The 21,425-nt window shown below is 36.8% G+C and overlaps 1 protein-coding gene across 8 annotated transcripts in view; it reads left to right on the forward strand.

Moving 5' to 3' along the window:
• The window catches only part of pcdh9 (protocadherin 9), a 984,999-nt gene that overhangs the window by 833,964 nt on the left and 129,610 nt on the right, over positions 1-21,425 (forward strand). The window lies entirely within an intron of this gene.

Here is a 21,425-nt window from a genome sequence, read left to right on the forward strand (position 1 = left end):
ACTGCAAAACCACTTCTGGCTTTTTTTTAGTGCCTGGGTAAGAAAAAAAATGGCAGCAACCTTTTATGTCTGCATTGGTGCTTTCCCGTCTCCTTGGAATGATCCTCAAAATATTCATGGTACATATAATATTCGTAATTTTGGTATCAAAACCAGATGTCTCTTGACAGTGTATATACAGCTCATTCAGTTCAAATAGATACATTGTTTAATATACTTTAAAAACCGTCAGCACACCAACAGTGTACCTTGCCTTCTCCCACATTAACTCTGCTTAGATTGGCAGCCAAGATATTTGCAATGGATGACTACTCTGAAACAAAGTCATAATGGAACTCATACTTTGTAATATCTTTTCTGCTTCCACAAATAGGGCTTTTGCTGTACCTATTTCTTTCTTAAATAACTTCAAATCTTTCAAAACAATGCTATTGCCAAACATTTATTTCCCCTTTGGCTAAAAGACTAGATATGTGCCTCTACATTTAGTCCAATTCACAGTTCCTCTGCAGTGGCTTTATCTGTACTATATATAAACTTGTACACATAAATGAGCCCTAGTCATAGATGGAATTTTAAAGCTTACTTCCCTTTTCTTTTTCACCTTAGGGGGTTTTAACCTGTCATCCTAACCAATTCTTCTTAATCTCTGGACAAATGCAGGTGAAGCTCAATATTATAGCATTTGTTCCTGCTGGGTGATGAAAAAAGCAACAGCTCTGAGTTAACATTTTATATTTCTGGAAATTCGTAAGAAATTGTGTTCTTCATCCTCTTTAAAATACTCTATTTTTCACTCAATAAAATCTGTGTTTCTGGCCATCCTTTCTGGTATTACTAACATGGCTCTGGATTGAAACTTGCAGATTATCATAGCTGAAGCAGCTCTTCATGTTATATATATATATATATATATATATATATATATATATATATATTCAGACTTTTTTTGGAATCAGGAGAAATATAAATGAACAATTCAGAAGGCATTTCCTGGTGAAACCTGGGGATGTAAGACCATCCCATTAGAAAGTTTGATGGCACTTTGCTTAATTAAATACAGAAGATCTCAGGAAGAGTCCTGCTGGCATAGATCAAAGACCACTTTACAGTCACATGCTGTAACAGCCAATCCATATACACACCTAAATTTATTTGGACTGTGCCACTGCAAAATTCAAGAGTCTTAAGTTTTTTTTTCCCTCTTAGAAGAAAACTCCCCATTTATAGGGAAATAATATAATTGAAAGAACATATTAATAGAAATCTAAGCTAAGCAACACATTCTGCTTACTAGAATCTTTGAACATGAACTAATAGAATCAATTGTTTATTTCAGGAAAAACCCCTTCCTCCTTCTGTAATACTGGGAGACATTTTTACATTGCACAATCCTAGCACTACAATTCTCCTTTAATTGTAATGACAAAATTCTATGGAAGACCTCGGGGGAACATTTTGCATTTTCAACCATCAAACCCTTATTCCACAAACAAACTGTAAGTCCACAGGATTCTATTGTCTATTGTGGTCATGGCAATTAAAACAGAATTACAGTGCTATAATTGTGTAGTGTGAAAAGTCTCGAGTCTCATATGAAATGGTGTAAGTGGGAAACAAGTTCATCTATATTCCAGTTTTTGGAATATAAAGGATATAAAGTAACTTCAGACACAGAGATCAAACAGAATTAGGTCCTGACTACCTGAATAAAAACTATTTTATTCACGTTGTAGCTGCCTTGGGGTATCTCACAATAGATTCATGATGCATCCCTGCACAATACCATCTTGAATATGTAAAGATTTCAGTTACTTCTCAGAAGAATTCTCTTAAACACTACCCCCCCCCCCCCGCTCCACAAAAATTGACTCCATAAGATTTGAATTGTAGTCCAACTCACCTGGAGAGAACTGCTTTGATGAAGGCTAGTCTAAGAAGTAACTTGAATGAGTATTCAGCCCATCCCTTCTTTCTGACACTGTTCTCATGTTTGTTGTTGTAAAATAATTATATTTTGTAAAATAGAATTTTTTTTTAGAATTTTTCAATGCACAAGAAACTTCAGGAGGAACAATTGAAAAGGAAGAATTTTTCATATTTTTTCCTAGTATCCAGTGTTTTGGAGTGTTGGACAGAATGCATTCTGGACAGGAAAGACATTTTTTCCAGAAAAAAGTGTATTCTCATACAATTTCCTTTAAATAACAATTTCTGTGCAATTAAAGGTGAATGGGAACCATTTGATAGCTTGGAGAATACAGTGGATAAATATACGATTGTCCCCACTTTATTTGTCCCTGCATGTGAGAATTAAATAATTAAGGATTTATGTCCATAATCAAAGGAATATGTTTTCAAACTAATTTCCAACTTTCCAAAGTCCCCCTTAGATTGATAATGATAGAGTTTTTTTCTGACATTCCTATTGTCATTCCAAATTTTTATTTTATCATTGTTCAACAGTAACTTCTGAAATTCCATCCATTGTTTTAAACAACCCTATTGTCTGAACAGTTGCTTAAGCAATTGAATGAAAGCATTGAAACAGAAAAATATCCCATTACAAATATGTTGTCCAGTCTGAGAATATATACTTACCAATCCACTTACTGCACATATGGCATTATATTGTTAATTCTCCTTTTTCCTATGGCACAACATAGGCTAGTTATCCCAGATGTACTTCTGCATGATAGCCAATTGCTACTTCCGAGACAAAAATGAACTAAATTCACTTTTACATCTTTGTGCCTTTGAGTTGTGTCTTTACTAGATCCTGAAATTTGGCTCTGATTCCTTGGGATACTTGCATGTCCTGTCATACAAGGACCTTCTAGAAAAGCAACCTGAATGTTCCATATCCAAGATGACTCTTGGCACCAATACTAGTGGTGTGCGAGGTACCTGTTTCTCCCATTTCATTTGTTCTTTCGTTCCTTTTGTTTCGGACGGAAGCACAAAATGGGAACCCCTCCCCCAGAATGAAAATAAGCTCGGTATGAAAGGAAGCGGGAGTGAATACTGTTCCCTTACCCACCATATTGGACCATGTGGCGCTCCTTACGCGGCCTGTGGAGAATTGCTATTTTCCTTTGAGGCCTGCTTGTTGGGCCAATAGGAGGAGAAGAATGCTGTCCACCTTGCCTGCTGCCTGCCTCACCTCACTTGCCGCCACTCTGCATACAAAGGGGAAAGCATCACAGAAACAATGATATCTTAACCCCTGTCTTTAAACCCAGGCCTGTTCTGCAGACCTATTGTAAAGCATCACAGGAGGAGGGTTATCTTAAGCAACTCTGATGCTTTTAATCCAGGTCATAATGAAGGATATAAGGACAAACCATGCCACTATCAAAAATGATGGGAAGGAGAGGGGAATCCCCCCCCCCCATTTCTGCCAGTTAAATAAGTGAAATAGTGAGGCTGGGCACTGGATTGTGTATGTGGTGTGTGGAGCATCTTTGACATTTGGTAGGAAAGAATGGTGTCCTTCCCTGACTCCTTCCTGCTGTTGCTCCTGAAGAAGTTAGAGGGTGGGACCAGCAGAGGGAAGGAGGGAATGTTTTTAAGAATTTATTTACAGAAAGTAAAATAAAATCCCTAAAGATTAGGGATGACCCAAATGTTATAAAACTTGGTGGGCTAAGAGTGATAGATATCCTCTCCATGTGTGGTGATTTTCACCCTTCTATTCCTAAAGCTGAGGGGAAGGGGAGCCTAGGGAAGCTTGCCCATTGCTGCCAATGGACTGAAAATTTTTATATTTTCAGATGCAGAGCAAAAATGCCCATTCGGAAAGGCGCCCATTTTTGGAAGGCAGTCAAAATCTAAAATGGAGGCCTTATGAATCAAACAAACAAAAACGGATAGCGTTTTCTATACAAATGCACAAGTCTGACCAATACATTTGGATGGGATACTGATTCTCTAGGAATTCTCCCTGATTCAGTCAATCTTTTAACACTGGGATTGTTCATATTCTGGGAGCAATTTAAGAAACAACTATGGAAAATTAATCTCTTAAGTGTTTTTATTTAAATTTACTTTTCCCTTGGCACAGGAACTAAAGGCTTTGATTTAATTCAGATTTCCCTCAAGACGTAGATAGTTTTGTACTCATGTAGATCAATTCCCTTATATGGTCTTATCATGAACCAGTTCAAATTAATGACAATTTTTCCAATGACAGATAAGTTCAAAAAGTTGGATCTTTATTTTTAGTTGTCTAATGGAATTGTATTTGTGGTGCTTTTATTCTTCCTTGCTTTTTTGCAGGATTAAATACAATTCATTGGTTATGCAGTTTTCAAAGAAACCATGAGGCAAGTCAGGGCATTTTCCTGTGACACTTGCTGTCTGCCCTTTCTGTTGGACATATACCATGATTAGCTCCTTTTTATATAGTTTCTTCCTACATTTTCAGCTTTTATGGGGGATAAAAACAATCAGAGGTCAATAGCCTTTTAAAGATAAAGGCAGATAGGCTAAAAGTATACTATGCAATTTGCTCATTAAGGAAGACAACAGCTCCAGACATCCAGTGTTCTGGTCAACAAGTACAAAAGTACAGGGACGAATGACAACAGAGTTGACCTTAGTGCCCATTTATCCTCTTTTTAAAAAGAAAAATCTGAAGAATAAATTATCACTGCTCATGATTCATGTTCTTTGCTATTCCCACCATGCTAATTATACTAGTAATACTATTCCCTTTGTTGCTCTTGTGTTTCTGCAAGCCCTTTCAGATTTGTGATAACTTTAATCAGAGCCTAGGTGAGTTCATTTTCTTGACAGTATTTACTCAGAGGTGGTTTGCCACTGTCTTCATCCTAGACTTGCCCTATGTCATATGGGTTTCAGTGGCTAAAGAAGTCTTCCACATCCCTAATCCAAAATTCAAACCATGACACTATAATGACTACCTATTCTTCTTAAATGGCTGCATTATTTAAATACCAACATGTGTTTTCCATGTGTCCAAACTTGCTCTAGAATTATTTTCATAGATGTGAACTAAAAGGGGTAGGGACATATTTTAGGAATCAATTTTCCAGTACCCAAATGTGAATTCACATGCATTCACAATTTATTCATTATGGACAACATGCCTGTGATGTGTAGCCTTACATGCTTGTCATTCAAGCTGTGCTCCATTGTAATCGCGACTTGATGATCTGGCACTTTCTATATAGCCATTTCATCTAATAACATGGTTTTGTCACACAGCCAGTCAGGTTTGGCTTCTTGACAATGTTATTGAAGGCCAAAGAATCCAGTGCAGAATGAAAGCAGTGCCAATGCAAGCAACAGTGCCCTAACTATTAATTATCTCTTGTTCTTCTTCAATAACACTGTCACATAGCCAAAATGGTTTGGGTGATTTTCATCACTATTAGTAAGAAGAGGATTTTTTTTTAAAAAAAAAACAACAACCAAAAATGAAGATCAATAAAAAGGGAAGTGAAATTGTGAAGAGAATAATGTGATCCCACTGAAATTATTTTGTTTTTACAGATATTTTTACTAGATAACTGTTTTGTGCAATTCCTAGATTTTTGTTCCTTGAGTTTATTTGATATCAGGGTTTAAGATGTTTTGATCCCTGAGACAAAACAGCAAAAACCTATTGTCCAATACACAAGTCAAAATATGTAATACCTATCTCTGGGTGTATTATTTTGATACATGAAGGAAAATATTCCATGAGTGTTTTCCCCCCACACACAGTAGCAACAAATGATAATGGGGAAAATAATTATGAGTTTGCTTTCATTCCATGAATTTCAGAATCTCACCTTGGGAAGGTTGCCTCACTCTATATAATGGAACATCCTGCGGTTTGCAATTTAAATACTGTAATACTTTAAATGATGTTGTTTAAATTAAAAGTATTTAAAATAGCTTTATTTTAAATAATATTATTTAAATTAAACAAATATTTTTGATTTCTTGCTAACAGATTGATTTAAAATCCACTCTCCTCTAGCATTTCTTGGCCCTTGCCATAAGCATATACCCCAAATTTAGCTTTTCACATCAGAAATGGAAACACATTTTTAAAATATTTTTAACAATGCCAGGATCTGTACTAGAATATTTATTGGAATCGTCAGAAATGTCTCAGCTGGAGATATATTATGATGCATTGGTGGCTGGTGTTAGAGAGAAGGGGGAAAACCCTGTTCCTCTGGGAAAGCTTAGCAAACACATTTTGCTTTTACAGCCACTTATTTAGAAACACAAATTTGTTTTCCTTTCCTGCAAACCTGTGTTGTATTGCAATTTGTCACTGTGGTTATTTCCATATAGGCTGTCAGAATATTTATATATGCAATCTAACTATGAAATTATGATTCCAGTAAGAACTAACATTTATTTTTGAGGAACTGGGCAGAAACCACAAAATCCATTTGTATAACATTCTGAATAGTCTTGGACTTTCCACTGCTGATGAACTGAGCTTCAAAAAAAAAGTAAGGGTGCATTATAGACTGAAAAAAAAAATTAACATTTGCAGATTGTCCCCTGCTTTTTCTGCTCTCTTTTAGAATATGGATTTTGTTGGTTACTTGTTAATCCCAAAGAGGAAACTTTATGCTTGTGTGTGTGTATTTTTATCTATTAAAATATTTTCCAATCTCAGATGACTAATAAAGGAGCATCATGGTCATTATATGCTAAGCACTTGGCCCTCAGTCTTTGCTAGATTTAAGGCTATAAGGTAAATATTCACATTCTTCACTAATTTCTATATGGAATGAAGTAATTACTTATTGTTTGCACTTTTCTTCCCACTGTGAGAAGCAAACAATTTTCAATCCCAATTCACAGTTAAGGGCTTGTTCTGCACAAAATTCAGTCTTCTGTGATAAAAATATTATTTTCTGCACTAATAATATGCACATTCTTGCATATAATACATTCTGAATTGTGAATAGTCTTTGAAAGTGGTTGCACTATTAAAGACTTTTTCACTATGGGAGGAAAATTGCTAAAATTGCTTCTTTCTTCTTTCAAGAACAAAATTAGCAAAGAGTTACATACACAAGGAACAAACTCTCAATATGTACTAGAAAGCAACTTGGTAATTTCAGGGTGGGGTCCTCATCTTTAGATTTGAGAGTCAATATGGTGTAGTGATTTGGCCATTGAATTATGACTTTGGATATCAGGGCTTGAAGCAGAGGCGGTTCAACCACCAGGCCAGCTAGGCAGTTGCCTGTGGCGCCATCTTGTTGGGGGCGCCATCGAGGCAACTCCTTCGCAAGGTATTGAACTGCTTTTTCTGTTGATTTGTTGTAAAACATGATGTTTTAGTACTTAATTTGTAAAATCTTAATGTAATTTGATGTTTAATAGGGTTTTCCTTAATCCCTCCTTATTATCAAACATTTTCGCTTATCCATCGCGTTTATTTTTCAGTGATTGTTTTTTTTTTGGGGGGGGGGGTGCCAAAATTCTGTTCGCCTACACTTGAAAAATACCTAGGGCCAGCTCTGGCTTGAAGCCCTACTCAGTCATGGTGACTGAGCAAATCAAACCCTTTCTGCTTCAGAGGAAGGCAAATGCAAACCACTGCTTTACCAAAATTGCCAATAAAATCCCATGATAGGTTCACTTTGGGATCACCATAAGTCAGAAATGACTTGACGATATGCAACAACAACGACAACGACAACCTTTAGGTGTTTCCATAATTTTGTTTTTACAAACAAAGATTCTGCATCATGAAATTCACCAAAGGGCACAATATGAAACCATTTCAAAAGCATTTCCATCTTAATAGTTGTATGATAGGCATCAGCAAAGATTAAATCCACATGTTTTTTATCAATGCTTCAACTGTATTCATCAGCTAATTTGAGTCTCATTCATGAAAGAAAGATAGGATATAAATTAAATGAACAAGTGAGTGATTGTAACTTTTTTAGTTTCTTTTTGTCAAGAAGTGGCAGATACACTTGTGGGATTTTCTGTCTCATGGGCCAAAATAGTAACCCTTTTGGGTATCTATATGCAACCTTGCACCTGGGTGTCTGTTCTGTCTGCCTGTAGCAAAGAAAATGTCTTGGTCCAGTCACATCCATGATCTCCCAACTCAAGCATACAGAATGTGAGGCAAAGAAAATTGGATACTTGGAGCTGACATTGACCCTTCTTGTTTTAGCAGTGCCATCCTCCAAAGTTTTATTGGTCTTCTCTGCCAGCAGAAAACTTAGAAAAGTCGCCATTGTTGTCTCTTGAAATATACCTAAGGAAATATGGCTAACAATAAATGGAAGCAAATGTACAACATTCCTAGAAAATGGAATTAAATTTAGCCAACTGTTTGGCTTCAGTTTTGGATTGCTACCCAAATCTCTATTAACTCTTTTATATGTTTGTTTTCCAACTTAAAAAAGAAAAGCCAACTCTAAATGTCTTGGCTATAACTACCATCTTTTTGGTGTGTTTTTTCCCTTCTTCTCTAGGGAGAGAAAAGAAGAATAGTCTAGATTGCTTCTTGCTAATACATCATTCTAATATACATCATATCTCAGTAAAATGTCTTTTATATAATTATTTCCATCTGCTTTTTTCCTTGCTAATTTGTATTCTAAACAGGCAGCAAGCAGCACTTGAATTTCCTATTAAAATAAGGATTAAGTGCAGATTTGGCATGCTCATCCTATGTTGGCCACTGCTATGCTACAGAACCAGCTGGGCATTGTGATGAAGCTCTCTTAATGGATGTTCCTGAGATATATATATATTTTAAAGAAAAGTTTTTTAAAGTACTTGAGATATTTACAGCACCAATTTGCAAAATGGTTGTTGGCTGCTGCTGTTGAATCACCAGTTTGCTCTTTTGAATAAAGAGAAGTTATGTTTCCTCTTAACTCTTTCCAAAAACAAAATTGGAAATTAATTTACATAATCTGCATGAATGATGAGGAAAAAACAGGGTCTAGTTTAGGGGTGGGCGAACTGCATGCTTGCTCATGTATGTGAATAAAAAAAAGGGGTGGTTGGGGGCGGTGAGTTAATTGACTTTATTCAGCATATTGTCATGTTTGTCAAGCACTATCATACGTATGGATATAGTGAATGTGATGCTGGTGGTGGGGTGCTGAATTGTGCAGCTGATTTGAAAACTGGCCTTCTAAGATATCCAAAGATTGTTAAGGTTCACCAACGGTTGTCAATCAGACTTATTATGGGAATATTTTATGGTGTCAGACACTCAGTGCCTGGAATGATAATATCCAGTGCACTGGGGAGATCAGAGCAGGAGAAAAGAGAGGAAATCTCTCCCCCTCCACTTTTCCCTCACCTGTCTCCCCAACTCGAATATCATAATTCCAGGTGCCACCAGTGAGGTAAGTTCAGGAGGTTCAGGTGGCGGCCGAGCGGTGGCAAAGAGTTTTGCCACTTCTCACATATGCATCCACCATGTAGCTATTACGGTGGTTTGGGGGCTGCTGCTGTAGCTGCCATGCAGCTCCCAAGCCAGTTCAGGGAGCTGACATTGTAGTTACCTCATTTGTGAATCCAGAGTAGTCCACTCTGACTCAGGATTGGAGTAACTGCCCCGTCAAGATGCACCCTAAGTAAGTGCTAATTGCATCATAGATATAATGGGCAGAAAATTTTAAATGATAAGAATGTGTTCTTTGTTTTCAGTATACCAATTTCAAGAAAAAAATACCAACATGTTGCTTGATCACAAGAAGGGAATTCTGATTTCCTTCTTCTTGGAAGATTTTTAGCTTGGAGCTACTCCTTTGTGTGCCTCTTTGCTTTAATATGTAAAATGCCAGCCCAACAAGTCACAATTAGAAGTACAGGACAATCCTTATGATGTTTTACAACTGATGATTCTTGCTTTTCCACCTGATTACCATGGAAACGACAGTTAGCCTACTGAATTTATTCTGATAAAAATGAATTATTATTAATACTTCTAGCCAAGGGTGTTTTGGGATTTGGACTGCTTCTGTTAAACCTTTTCCTAAGCAATGGAAAGGTTCAGAGAGGGCAAATATTAATTCTTAATGTGCTGATGGTTCAATTGTTTAATCTCCATGGGGCACAAAGAGTTGTCATAAAATCAAATACTACCAATTTACAAGAAAACAATACAACACATAAACACTGATAACTATTCCTTTGAGGGAGTTGGATATAAAATTTGGGCTTCAAGGAACATAAATAAATATTAATGCCTAGTTCAAGGTCATTTGGGTATCATTAGATGTGCTCAATGCATAATACTGTAGTAGGTCTTCAAATATCCTTTTCAAAGAGGTCAGTGGTGAGGCTAGATATCTAGAATCAAATAAAGGGACAGGCTATACTATTCTTACAATTAAACGTGAGCCTTCATGTCTGAAATAATGCTTGGAGAAGACTTGTCAGATTATCATATTTCTGTTACTCAGTGCATTCATTTAGCATTTTTTCAAGTCCATATCAATTGCACTTCCACTTGCTATTTGAGCTCAAGAACCTTACTACATGATAGGACTGATATGTGCAGTGTTTCCTAACAGACAGTAGATCATTGGAAATTATCTACACGAGTGCAACCTAATGGTTTCTAATGAGATGTCAATATATATAGTACACATAAAATCATTGCATTTTTGAGTGTGTGCAGCAGGCCTGTGATAGCTCATTGTGCATGTAGTCATTAGGTTTCCAATATGTACAAATGAACCAACTTCTGCTTTGCAAGTCAAATGCAATGTAGCTCAAGTTGATAAATGCAATCCTGCTTCTTCTCAGGATTGAGAATTTTCCACCATAAGTCCTAATATCTCCCAGCAAACAAGACCACTGACAGTGTTGTCTCGGGGATTCTGAGAGTCATGATAAATAAAAAGGGATCTTTCCCAACATCTCCTTAGAACAGAATGTGTTGCTAGCACACATCAATTTGGGAAAATATTAAGAAAACAAAACAATGCTTGGGTCTGAAGATGGACTGAGTCTAAAGATATTGATTTTCTTCATTCAGATTACTTGCATTTATATTTTTGAACATAATATCTAATTGCCCATTATTTTGAACTGTAAATGTCGCCATGATGGTAAGGTTAATTCAAACATGTCTTCTCTTTCATGCAAGAGAATTGGGAATAAACCAACTATTTCTTGTGTAGAGTTTGTGATTGCATAACATTGTTTACAAAGTGAGATGACCTAACAATTCTTGGACTTGCCTTTTGACAAAATTAATTTCCTTCCAGCTAACAAGAAATAACTACATACAATATGAGAAAATTAATATCCTTCTAAAAATAGAAGAGGGGGCTTCACTGACCTCTCCATGGATACAAATAAGTATTTAATTTTTTTAACATATTGTTGGCTTTTACATGGTATTAGGATGAAAGAAGTTAGTTTATATGATAAAAAGGCAATTAATATAATTCAGAAGCATGTAATATGATAAGACCTTTGTACTCTGTTGCTAGCTTTGATAAAAGCCAGTGGCATGGTTCTCACTCTCTGAACGTTGAAGTATATGGAATGGGGAGCACAAAATGTTTCACATTACATTTAACTTTTCTATTATAGCTCATATCCCTGAAGCCTCAACAGAGATAGATAGATGTATTTATTATGCTCCATTGGGAATATTAGTCTCCCATCTTTCCATGAAATGTAGATTAGATTGGGATCCAGGGATGTGCTTTTGCATGCAACATTGCCAACTAGTATATTGCTGGGATGATTTATATTTTGGGGGGAGAAACGTATTCAAAAGGGCTCCATCAGAACCATTTTAAGGGCCAAACAAGACATTTTAATTTGATCTATATACATTGTAAAACTGGAAGCAAAATATATTAAATTTGTCATCTGGGCAATTTCTACCCATGAAAGTTTAGGATCTGGGTCAGAGTTCTGTTTAGTACTGAATCTCAGCACACATCTTCCAGGCCCACATAGTCCTTTTTTCTCTTTGATCTCATGGCTAGTGCTTTTGTTTGATCTATTCCTCCTTGTGATTTGATACATTCATTTCCAATCTTTCTATATCATTTCTTATCCTGTTATCCGACTTTTTGCAAAAGTCTCTTGCTAGTTGTAATTCACAAACTCTGTTTCTTGATTCAGCTGTATCTGTGCACTATTCCCTGAGCCTGCAAGCCGTTAATTTTTGAGGTTTATGTGGCTCTGATTGGTGGTTTCCATAACAGTGGCATTATGAATCTGCTTTGGGTTTTAATAAACTATCCAAGGTGTTGTAACCTACGTATCACCAAAGTATGTCTAGCACCTTGGATAGTTCTGTAAAGCTCTAGCTAAATCAGTGACTGGATTCACAGCCTGACTGTGTTTATGTCTGTTCCTTACTTCTTCTTTTTTTCCAATTTTTCGCTTCTGGTGGTTTCTATTTTTTTCCTCTTTAAAAAATAACCTCAAAGGGGAGAGGAAACTCCCAATGTTTATGTTACTACTGCTGAAAAAATCAACTTAAATCACAGTAGTTCCCACTTGTAGATAGACATGAACATTATACAATGTTCCCTCACTTATCGCTGGGGTTAGGTTCCAGGACCACCCGCAATAAGTGAAAATCCGCGAAGTAGGGACACTATATTTATTTTAATATTAATACATTATTTTAGTAGTTATGCACTATTTTAAGTCTTTATCAACCAATTGTGTGTCGATAAATCACCTCCTTCTCCTCCTGTTGCCGCTTAGGCTCCTTTTCTCTCCCTTCAGCTTTTCCTTCCTCCCTTCCTTAGGCTATAAATTGTAATTTTTTATGATTTTAATTTTTTTTAGAGTTTATTGAAAAACTGTGAAACAACGAATCCACAAAAAGTGAACCGTGAAGTAGTGAGGGAACACTGTAGTTATATCTCTCCATTCTGGTTCTTCAAACAGCAACTCTGAGGTATAAAGTGTATACCATGCCATGATTATTTTATGGAAGTTTTGTTCATGCTAATGAAATAGTTTACACCCAGATTCGAGAAGCAAATGTCACCTCATTTAGTCAGGATTCGGGCAGAGATTATGAATAAGTGAACTTCTAAAAAAAGAAAAACTATTCTGAGAGTTTTTTCTGAACAATTAGCACCAAAGCAATGGAAATGGAATGGGAAATAGTTGAGGTAGATGAAGGATATATTTATTTATTATTTATTTTATTTATTTGGGAAATTTCTATATCACCTTTCTTCGAAGACTCAAGGTGGTTTGCAACATTAGTCAAACATAAATATAAAATAAACCATTAAAAAAGATAGAAAATCCCCCTCAGTCCTGGTCAGACATAAAATTATCATTAGATAAATAAACCCATTTAAAATTCCCAAGGAGATAAAATATGATTAAAATGCAGCTCTTAGGCTTCTGTTAACCCTAATTAAAAGCTATCCCATACAGGAAGATTTTCAGGTTTTTCCTAAAGGACAACAGAGTAGGGGCTGCTCTGATCATTTCTGATAGAGCATTCCAGAGTTTAGGTGCTTCACCCAAGAAGGTGCCATCTCTAGACAATTTTAAATGATGGCTGTCCCTGAGCTGAGTTAAGAGGAGTGTTTGGCTACCTGATCTTAGAAGACTAGCCAGTTTACATGGTAGGACATGCTGTCTCAATTATTCTGGACTGAAAACTGTGCAGTGCTTTATAGATTAAAACCAGCACCTTAAATTGGGCCCAGAAACTAAGTAGGGAGCAAGTGGAGCTGCCTCAGCAAGGGGTGGTGTTCTCTCTGGAGTCAGCAATGATAAGCAGTCTGGCTGCCATACGCTGGACCTGTTGCAGTCCCAGGTAAAGCATGTTGCAGTAGTCCAAACGGGATGTAACCAGAGCATGTACCACCGTGGCCAAGTCAGATTTCTCCAGAAACGGTGCAGTTGGCACACAAGTTTTAGTTGTGCAAAGGCAGCTCTGGTCACACCGCCACCTGTACTTCCAGATTTAAGGACCACCCCCAAACTTTGAACCTGAGATTTCAGGAGGGTTGTAACCCCATCCAGCTCAAGTTGTAACTCTATCTCCGGATACCATGCTCAATGATATCAAATGACCCTGAGAGGTCACTTGATATCATAGAGGACTAGCAAGGTCACACTACCCCTGTCCAGTCCCCCCCCCCCCCCGAAAGGATCTATATATAGTGCACTGACTCTGATTCATTCTGTAATGTATTCCCTAACATCTGTTCTCAAAAGCATTAGGAATGGAGGCCCCTAATAAAAATGCTCATTTTGATTAAGTAGTTAGAACTCTCACTCACAAAACCACTGTCCCGTCCTTCCTTGTAATCCAACTGCACCATGTCTCTGTTCATTTAAATCCAAATTACTAGTGAATCATCAAGAATGTTGCAATTCACATTCAGTTCACTTTGTTCTGAATATTTTCAAAATCTGTCTGAATCATCTTGATTCATTTGGAATGCGTATGGATACAAGACATATTCTAATGTAAAGGTTAATAGACAATTATTGTGTGTCCTGTTTATTAATTCTGGGTTAGGACATCTTATTCTACATTCTTCTTCTCTTGTTAATTGTTCTTGGCAGAAAACTCTAAAGTAAAGAATAGGTCAGAAAATGAACTGCTACCCATCCATAAGGCACTCAATAACATTTTTACTACTTAAAATATGATATTGAGTGTTCTATTGCAGATGAAATCTCTGATAATTAGAATGTCAATGATACCATCATAGTGAACATAAGGAACATGGGGAGAAGTTAATTTGAGAGGAATCTTTTTGTCTTACTCTCTCAGCGGCTCTCAGTCCGTAAATCTGTTGATGCCTGGCTATTCTGCAATTCCTGGAAGACAGATAAATCATATCTATCTGCTAATTTCATAAGAATGTACTGTGCAAGTGCTCTTACAAATGTCAAAAAACAAAATGAAAGGGATTCATAGCATTCTCCCATTATCCTTTTCTAAGTTAGCATTATATATTCAGTAAATCATTACTATCATTAGCACAGGTGATCACACATTTAAATGACTACCAGAATATTTGTCCTTACTTTTCATTATTATAACAAAAGTGTAACACTGATTTTTGCCTCGTGTTTCCATTTGGGTTTTGACTAAAACAAAAATATCCATAATTGCATCCAGTGTTTATTGTCATTGTTTGAGCAGCAGTATCATACATCTGTCTACTGAAGTCCATTCAGAACTGAATAAGACTGAACATGGTCCAGCTACATAAGTCATCCTATTTATCACAGCATCCACAAAATGCCTTTAAACATAACATGAAGGAAATAAGCCCTCCAGCACAGTTTCCCCATCTTAGGTCTCCAGAAGCATATTTATTCTAAAAGTGGAGACTTTGTTTAATCCAAAGCTGGGAAAGTACAGCTATTGTTGAACTATAATTCCAATCAGCCCTAGCATAGCCAAAGGTCATGGAGTTGCAATCTTGCATCTTCTGGGAGACCATAGATTCCTTGTCCCTGATTTTGTAAAAAATCTTTTTTTTTAAAAATGGCGCTCCATGCAGTCATGCCGGCCACATGACCTGGAGATGTCAGGCTTAGAAATGGAGATGAGCACCAACCCCCAGAGTCGGTCACAACTGGATTTAACATCAGGGGAAACCATAACCATTACCTAAAAAAATGTGACTTTTTTCCTCTGGTGATATACTGTCTGCGTGAGATTTCTAAGCCCAAAATGCATAATGTAGACATGAGTGAAACAGAAGAACAAAAATTATGACAATGCTGTGTGCCGTGTATCCTACAACATTCTATATCCAACAGTGATGTTCTCAAGAGAAGATATCAGCAATAGAAAAAGTAATTATCAGGGCATGCCACACAAACATTTTCTCAAACACCATCTTCTGTGTTCCAAATTCAATTATTCATTGCCAATTTGCATTAAATAAATTAAAAATGAATTAATCCTGATTTACTTCAGTGAAAGCAAGATCAAAATGCGATCTTATTTGGTCTGCATCAGACACAACAGAAGAATGACCTTTAATGCTGAACAATGAAAATTAATTATTTAAACAAAGCACTTAGTGTTGTTGTTTCCTAATGAAATCACAAAGAAAAATTGAGTATGGTTTTTTATTTAAATTCCAATATGTTAACTGTGAGATATGTGGCTCAACTACACACACACACACACACACACAAACACACACAAACACACACACTATCAGGGCTGAAACAGTTCATGAAACCTAGCAAACTCTTTTCTCCATGAAAAACAAAATGTTATTTTTCACAATGTACCAAATTTATACTTTCCATGCTCCCTATATCATATTGCACCATCTCTAAGGGGCTCTATATAATTCCATCCCATAAAGTCCACCTGAATGTACAAAGTCAATGCTATCATAGAGACATGGTGCCACCAATGTGACACCACAAATGAAATCCAAACTTATTTTTATAGGCATCCAAAGGCATTTAGACATCTTAAGGTCCATCTGCATGGGCCAAATGAGGCAGGGTGGGGGAGAATGGACTTCATGGCATCCATGTGATGCACAAAGCCCCTTTGACCTAAATGACCAGCAAGGTCACTTAACACAGACTTGTCCCACATTACCCAAAGTCAGGGGATCCTCTAATATTCTGATTCAGAACTCACTGCTGATGTTTACACAATGATTCTACTTTCCTCAGACCAGGGCAGCCTCTGAGAAGGAGATGGCGCTTATCATTATTATCCTGTCCCTGGTGACCACAGGATGTGAAATTCCTGGTGGTTGTCACTCCTTGTAAGTGCGAATGCTGCCTGAAACACCAGAGCAATTGGGGGGAAAGAAAGGTTCTTTTAACAGTTATTTTCAGGTTTTTAAATTTTGACCAAACAAATTATGTTGCTTTTTTCCCATATTAGTCACAATTTCCTTACACTCAACTATTTATTTCAAGTCTCTGGATAAAACTTTACTTCTTTGGTGTGTGTTATGCCCTCTTACATTGTAAACTTCTTTCATCAGCATTACATTGTGGATGCCTGTAGGCACTTTCAACCTTTGCATTTTTATTTTTCTACAGTAATTTTCATATGACTTACATCTTAGCCCAGTATTACCTCAGTTTATTTTTGTTGTAACCCTACCTATGATTTTATATGACCCTGTATTCTTATAGGTCAGGATAGTGTTTGCTGTGTCTAATATGGAAATCAGTTTTGCCCACTTTGTTAGTGAAGTTCAATTGTTTCCATCAAGAAAGCAAAAAAGCAGTCAAAAATGGACTCAGATCCAGCCTACAGAACTAGAGAAAGACAGTTGTTCTGTGAATAAAATTTGTCCCTCAATAAGAAAAGGAATATTTTATTTAAATCTAAAGGACAAAATGGTTTATGTAGTAGTGTATCTGTTGACACAACTTATCTACTACTCTTGCATTGAATGGCCCAAGTACCAATACTGAGAACTTATTAGAGGTATGGAAAACTATTCTCCATGTGTCCCTATGAGGCCAGGAACTTGTTTAAGACTAGACTGAAAGAAAATGTCTGATCTTTGCAAATGTCCTCTTTCCTCACTACTGTTTCAAACACAGTTTTTGGGTTAGAAGGGAAAAAAGAAAAGCATAGCTGTGTGTGTGTAAGATGGCAGACCTCATTTCTTGTTTAGTTTGAAGAAGTGAATTCTTTTTGGTGGTGAAGTATGGAAAGTAGAAAGTGTGGTGAAGAAAGTGACTGGGATTAAGCAAATCAATGTCATTCTCCCTTTCTGCTATCCATAAATCTCAATGTATGGTCTAAGTGCAGCAAAATGAGGCGAAGGGACCTTACAGTTGTTGTGTAAACTTAAACTATAGGTAACTATTTATATTGTTATTCTTTTAATGATTTGACATCTTACTCAAATTCCTTCCAATAAGGGTGTTTTATATGAATTGTTGTTTTTAGGCATTGAATTTTTGCCTATTTATTGTAAGCCGCTTTGAGTCCCCTCGGGGAGAAAGGCAGGGTAAAAGTGATGTAAATAAAATAAATAAAGGAGAACAATTCTAGCCTCTAGTCCTTGTTATGCTTCTATGTCAACAAAGGGAAATATGCAAAAATATGTTCTCCACCTATATTTGAAATTATGAGAAACCTTATGGGCATCTATTATTGACATTTAATATTGATATAATACGGACTGAAAAATTGTTCTGCTGCATAAGTGGTATGTAGATTTAGTCTGCAAAAGAGAATACAAACATACACACTGTATAACATCTCATAATAGTTGTTACCACACAATAGTCATATACCCTGCCCATATGCCTGTCCCTTGGAGTTAAGGGGTGTTCTAGCTGATGGAAGCCCCCCACAGCTCGAAGGGGCAGATGTACAGGTGAGTGAAGGTGTGAGAGTTATAGGGCTTCCCTTTGCTTCTGCCAGCATAGTAGTCACTAGTATATGAACAATAGTATGCATGCAGCATAGCAGTTTAAAAGAATTTTGGAATCTTGTGAATGTAGGCCAGCTTCATTATTTACATTGAATACATGATTCTCTCCCAAGCTATGCTAAGTTATACCAATTAGGCTTGGGTACAGAACATTAACGTTTGAGTACAGATCATTAACTGTGGGTACTGAAGATTAACTACTTATGTCAAGATCACTGAGGTTTTCTTTCGGAAAGCCAGGTCTTACTGTTCACTATATTGTTTCCTATAAGCTTCTAGTGTTACATTTCTTTCTTTCAGATTATTATCATCGTTGTCATCATCATCATCATCATCATCATCAATTTGGTAATTCTCACCCTGTTTTCTGGCTGATGTTAGACATACATTGATTCCACTTTGTATGCATTAGCTCCACTTCTATGAAATATTCAGTCTTCCGGCAGTCATTAGTCACTGTTCTCCATTTTCTAGATATACAGCAGATATACAAAATAAATAGATATACAAAATGGTCTGTTGTAAAGTAATTTCAAATACCAACAAAACAGAAACCCAGAGGCAGAAAAATGCTTCATTTATCCAACAACAATCTCTGCCTCTCCCTCTACCATGAAATATTTTCATATTGATCTCAGGGTTTATCATCTTTTATTTTTGTTTTGCTCTACCTTTTAACCGAAACCTCTCTATCTCTCTTGCTCACATGCGCACACACATAAAGATACACACAAAGAAAAAAAAAGATAAGAATTAAACAGGCAAGGGCTTTCCACCATTTTATATCTCTCTGCTAGGAGAAGATTCACCTGCTAAATCCTTCATTTTTATTATCATACCAGGCCTAAAGACATTGCTTGAAAGTACATGCCATTGTTTTAGCAAGATTTGTTTCCCTATAACATGCTTAAGATCGTCGTTCCACAATGCCAGATGCCACCACCAATGTATCACTAAGCTAACTTTGTTTCCTCCAATTTCTTCCCACAAATCCATTTTGCAAACAAGCTAACAGCTTGAATCTATGGCTTGCTGTGCCAGCAAATAAGTGCTTGGGATGAGGGAAAGCACAAAGTGGGGCATTACGATGTCATTCCAGTGATGTCATGTTGGCACTGCTGGCAAAGCAATCAATCCAGTGTTTGGGATCAGGCAGCAATACAGCTGTTACAGTCATTTTATGTGGCAAAATATTTGCCAGGGAAAATAGACTTTGCTGAAAGAACGCTATATACAATGAACATACAGGGCACACTGCCCAATTGGTGCACAATACTTTCATAGTAAAATAAAAACAAGATAGGCTTGAACAGAATTGCAGTCATTTAGATAACTAGGGAATAATCAAAACTGTCCCTGTCAACTTGTGAGAGTTTTGGGGTTTGGGAATGGGGTTTATAAATTTGCAAAATAAGCATATGTTGTTATATGGTTTGCAGTCTATTGTGATATTATTTATGTACAACAGATAAACAAACTCTCTCCCACACACAAACATTTATGACCTCATCAGACAAGGTGAATTTAGCATCCTAGGATGTTTTCACCCTGCCTAATGGATGGAGCCCCACACTGGACATCACACATTATGTGACTTTCAACAGATGACCTGACCCCAACCAGGATGAAAACATTGTCGGATGCTCCCCCCCCCCCCCCCCAACATAGGAGAGTCCCAGTGTTGTGCTGGCTTTAATGAAGCCAGCATGGGGTCTCGTTGAGAGGGTGACATTTTCCCCATGTGATGAAAAGTGCCACTGAGAGGGTGCTGCACCCAGGGTGACAGATTCACCCCACTGTCCCTCTCTTTTCTCCCGGATGTAAGATGAAGCGAGATGCTTTGCCTGGCCTTTATGATGAGGCCCTTAGTCTGTGAAGGCCTTTCAGCCTAATTCATTTAGTAGCTCATAGATTTCGGCCAGAGGTGACAAAGTCTACATTCTGCTGGCAATTAATTAAAACATTAAAGTACCATCATGTTATGAATCAGATTATCTTCTGTCCATAATGTTATCAAATAATGAGGTAGAACACCGATTTTTTGGCTTTCTATTAAGGTAATGAAAAAATAGGTTTCAAAGTTTGAGGAGCTTTTATTTATTTATTTAAATTAAATATTTATATTTCACAGTTAATATGAAGGCCTCTCATGTCTCTAGCAGTGAGTGGAAACAGAAGACATACATATTTTTAGTGGTATCTCAAACCAATATTGGTTGAGAACCATTCCTCTCAAATAGACCTCCCATTACGCATATGAAGAGTTCGAAGAGTTTCAGCAAGTGTAGCAATGTGAAAAATGCTTATCAATGGATTCTTGACAAAATAAGACTTCCACAGAGGAAAATTAATATATTTTCACTGCAAGAGTTGGTTTGGGAAAGTGCATTTATATAAAAATACTTTTGAGTTTTTTTCTGCACAAAAACTGCAATATTTTTTTCTATTAAAAAAGTTTTAACAGGAGATAATATATTTCACACAAAATGCTTGTGCATCAAAACTATATTTTCTTTCACTCCCATGCTTTCTGTGCAAAAACCAGCATATTTGTTTAATTGCATAAATTCATATGCATTGTTCAAATGCACAATGCAAATGAAATACTACTACTACTGCTACTAAATAATAATAATAATAATAATAATAATAATAATAATAATAATAATAATGGGATCACAAGCCTGCAAAAGTATTGGAAAATGAACAAAGATACTGTGGGACTTCCGAATCCAGACTGACAAAGTTCTGGAACACAACACACCAGACATCACAGTTGTGGAAAAGAAAAAGGTTTGGATCATTGATGTTGCCATCCCAGATGACAGTCGCATTGACGAAAAACAACAGGAAAAACTCAGCCGCTATCAGGACCTCAAGATTGAACTTCAAAGACTCTGGCAGAAACCAGTGCAGGTGATCCTGGTGGTGATCGGCACACTGGGTGCCATGCCAAAAGATCTCAGCCGGCATTTGGAAACAATAGACATTGACAAAATTATGATCTGCCAACTGCAAAAGGCCACCCTGCTGGGATCTGCGCGCATCATCCGAAAATAC

The sequence above is a fragment of the Anolis carolinensis genome, chromosome 3 (assembly GCF_035594765.1).
Source record: "Anolis carolinensis isolate JA03-04 chromosome 3, rAnoCar3.1.pri, whole genome shotgun sequence".
Classification (NCBI taxonomy): domain Eukaryota; kingdom Metazoa; phylum Chordata; class Lepidosauria; order Squamata; family Dactyloidae; genus Anolis; species Anolis carolinensis.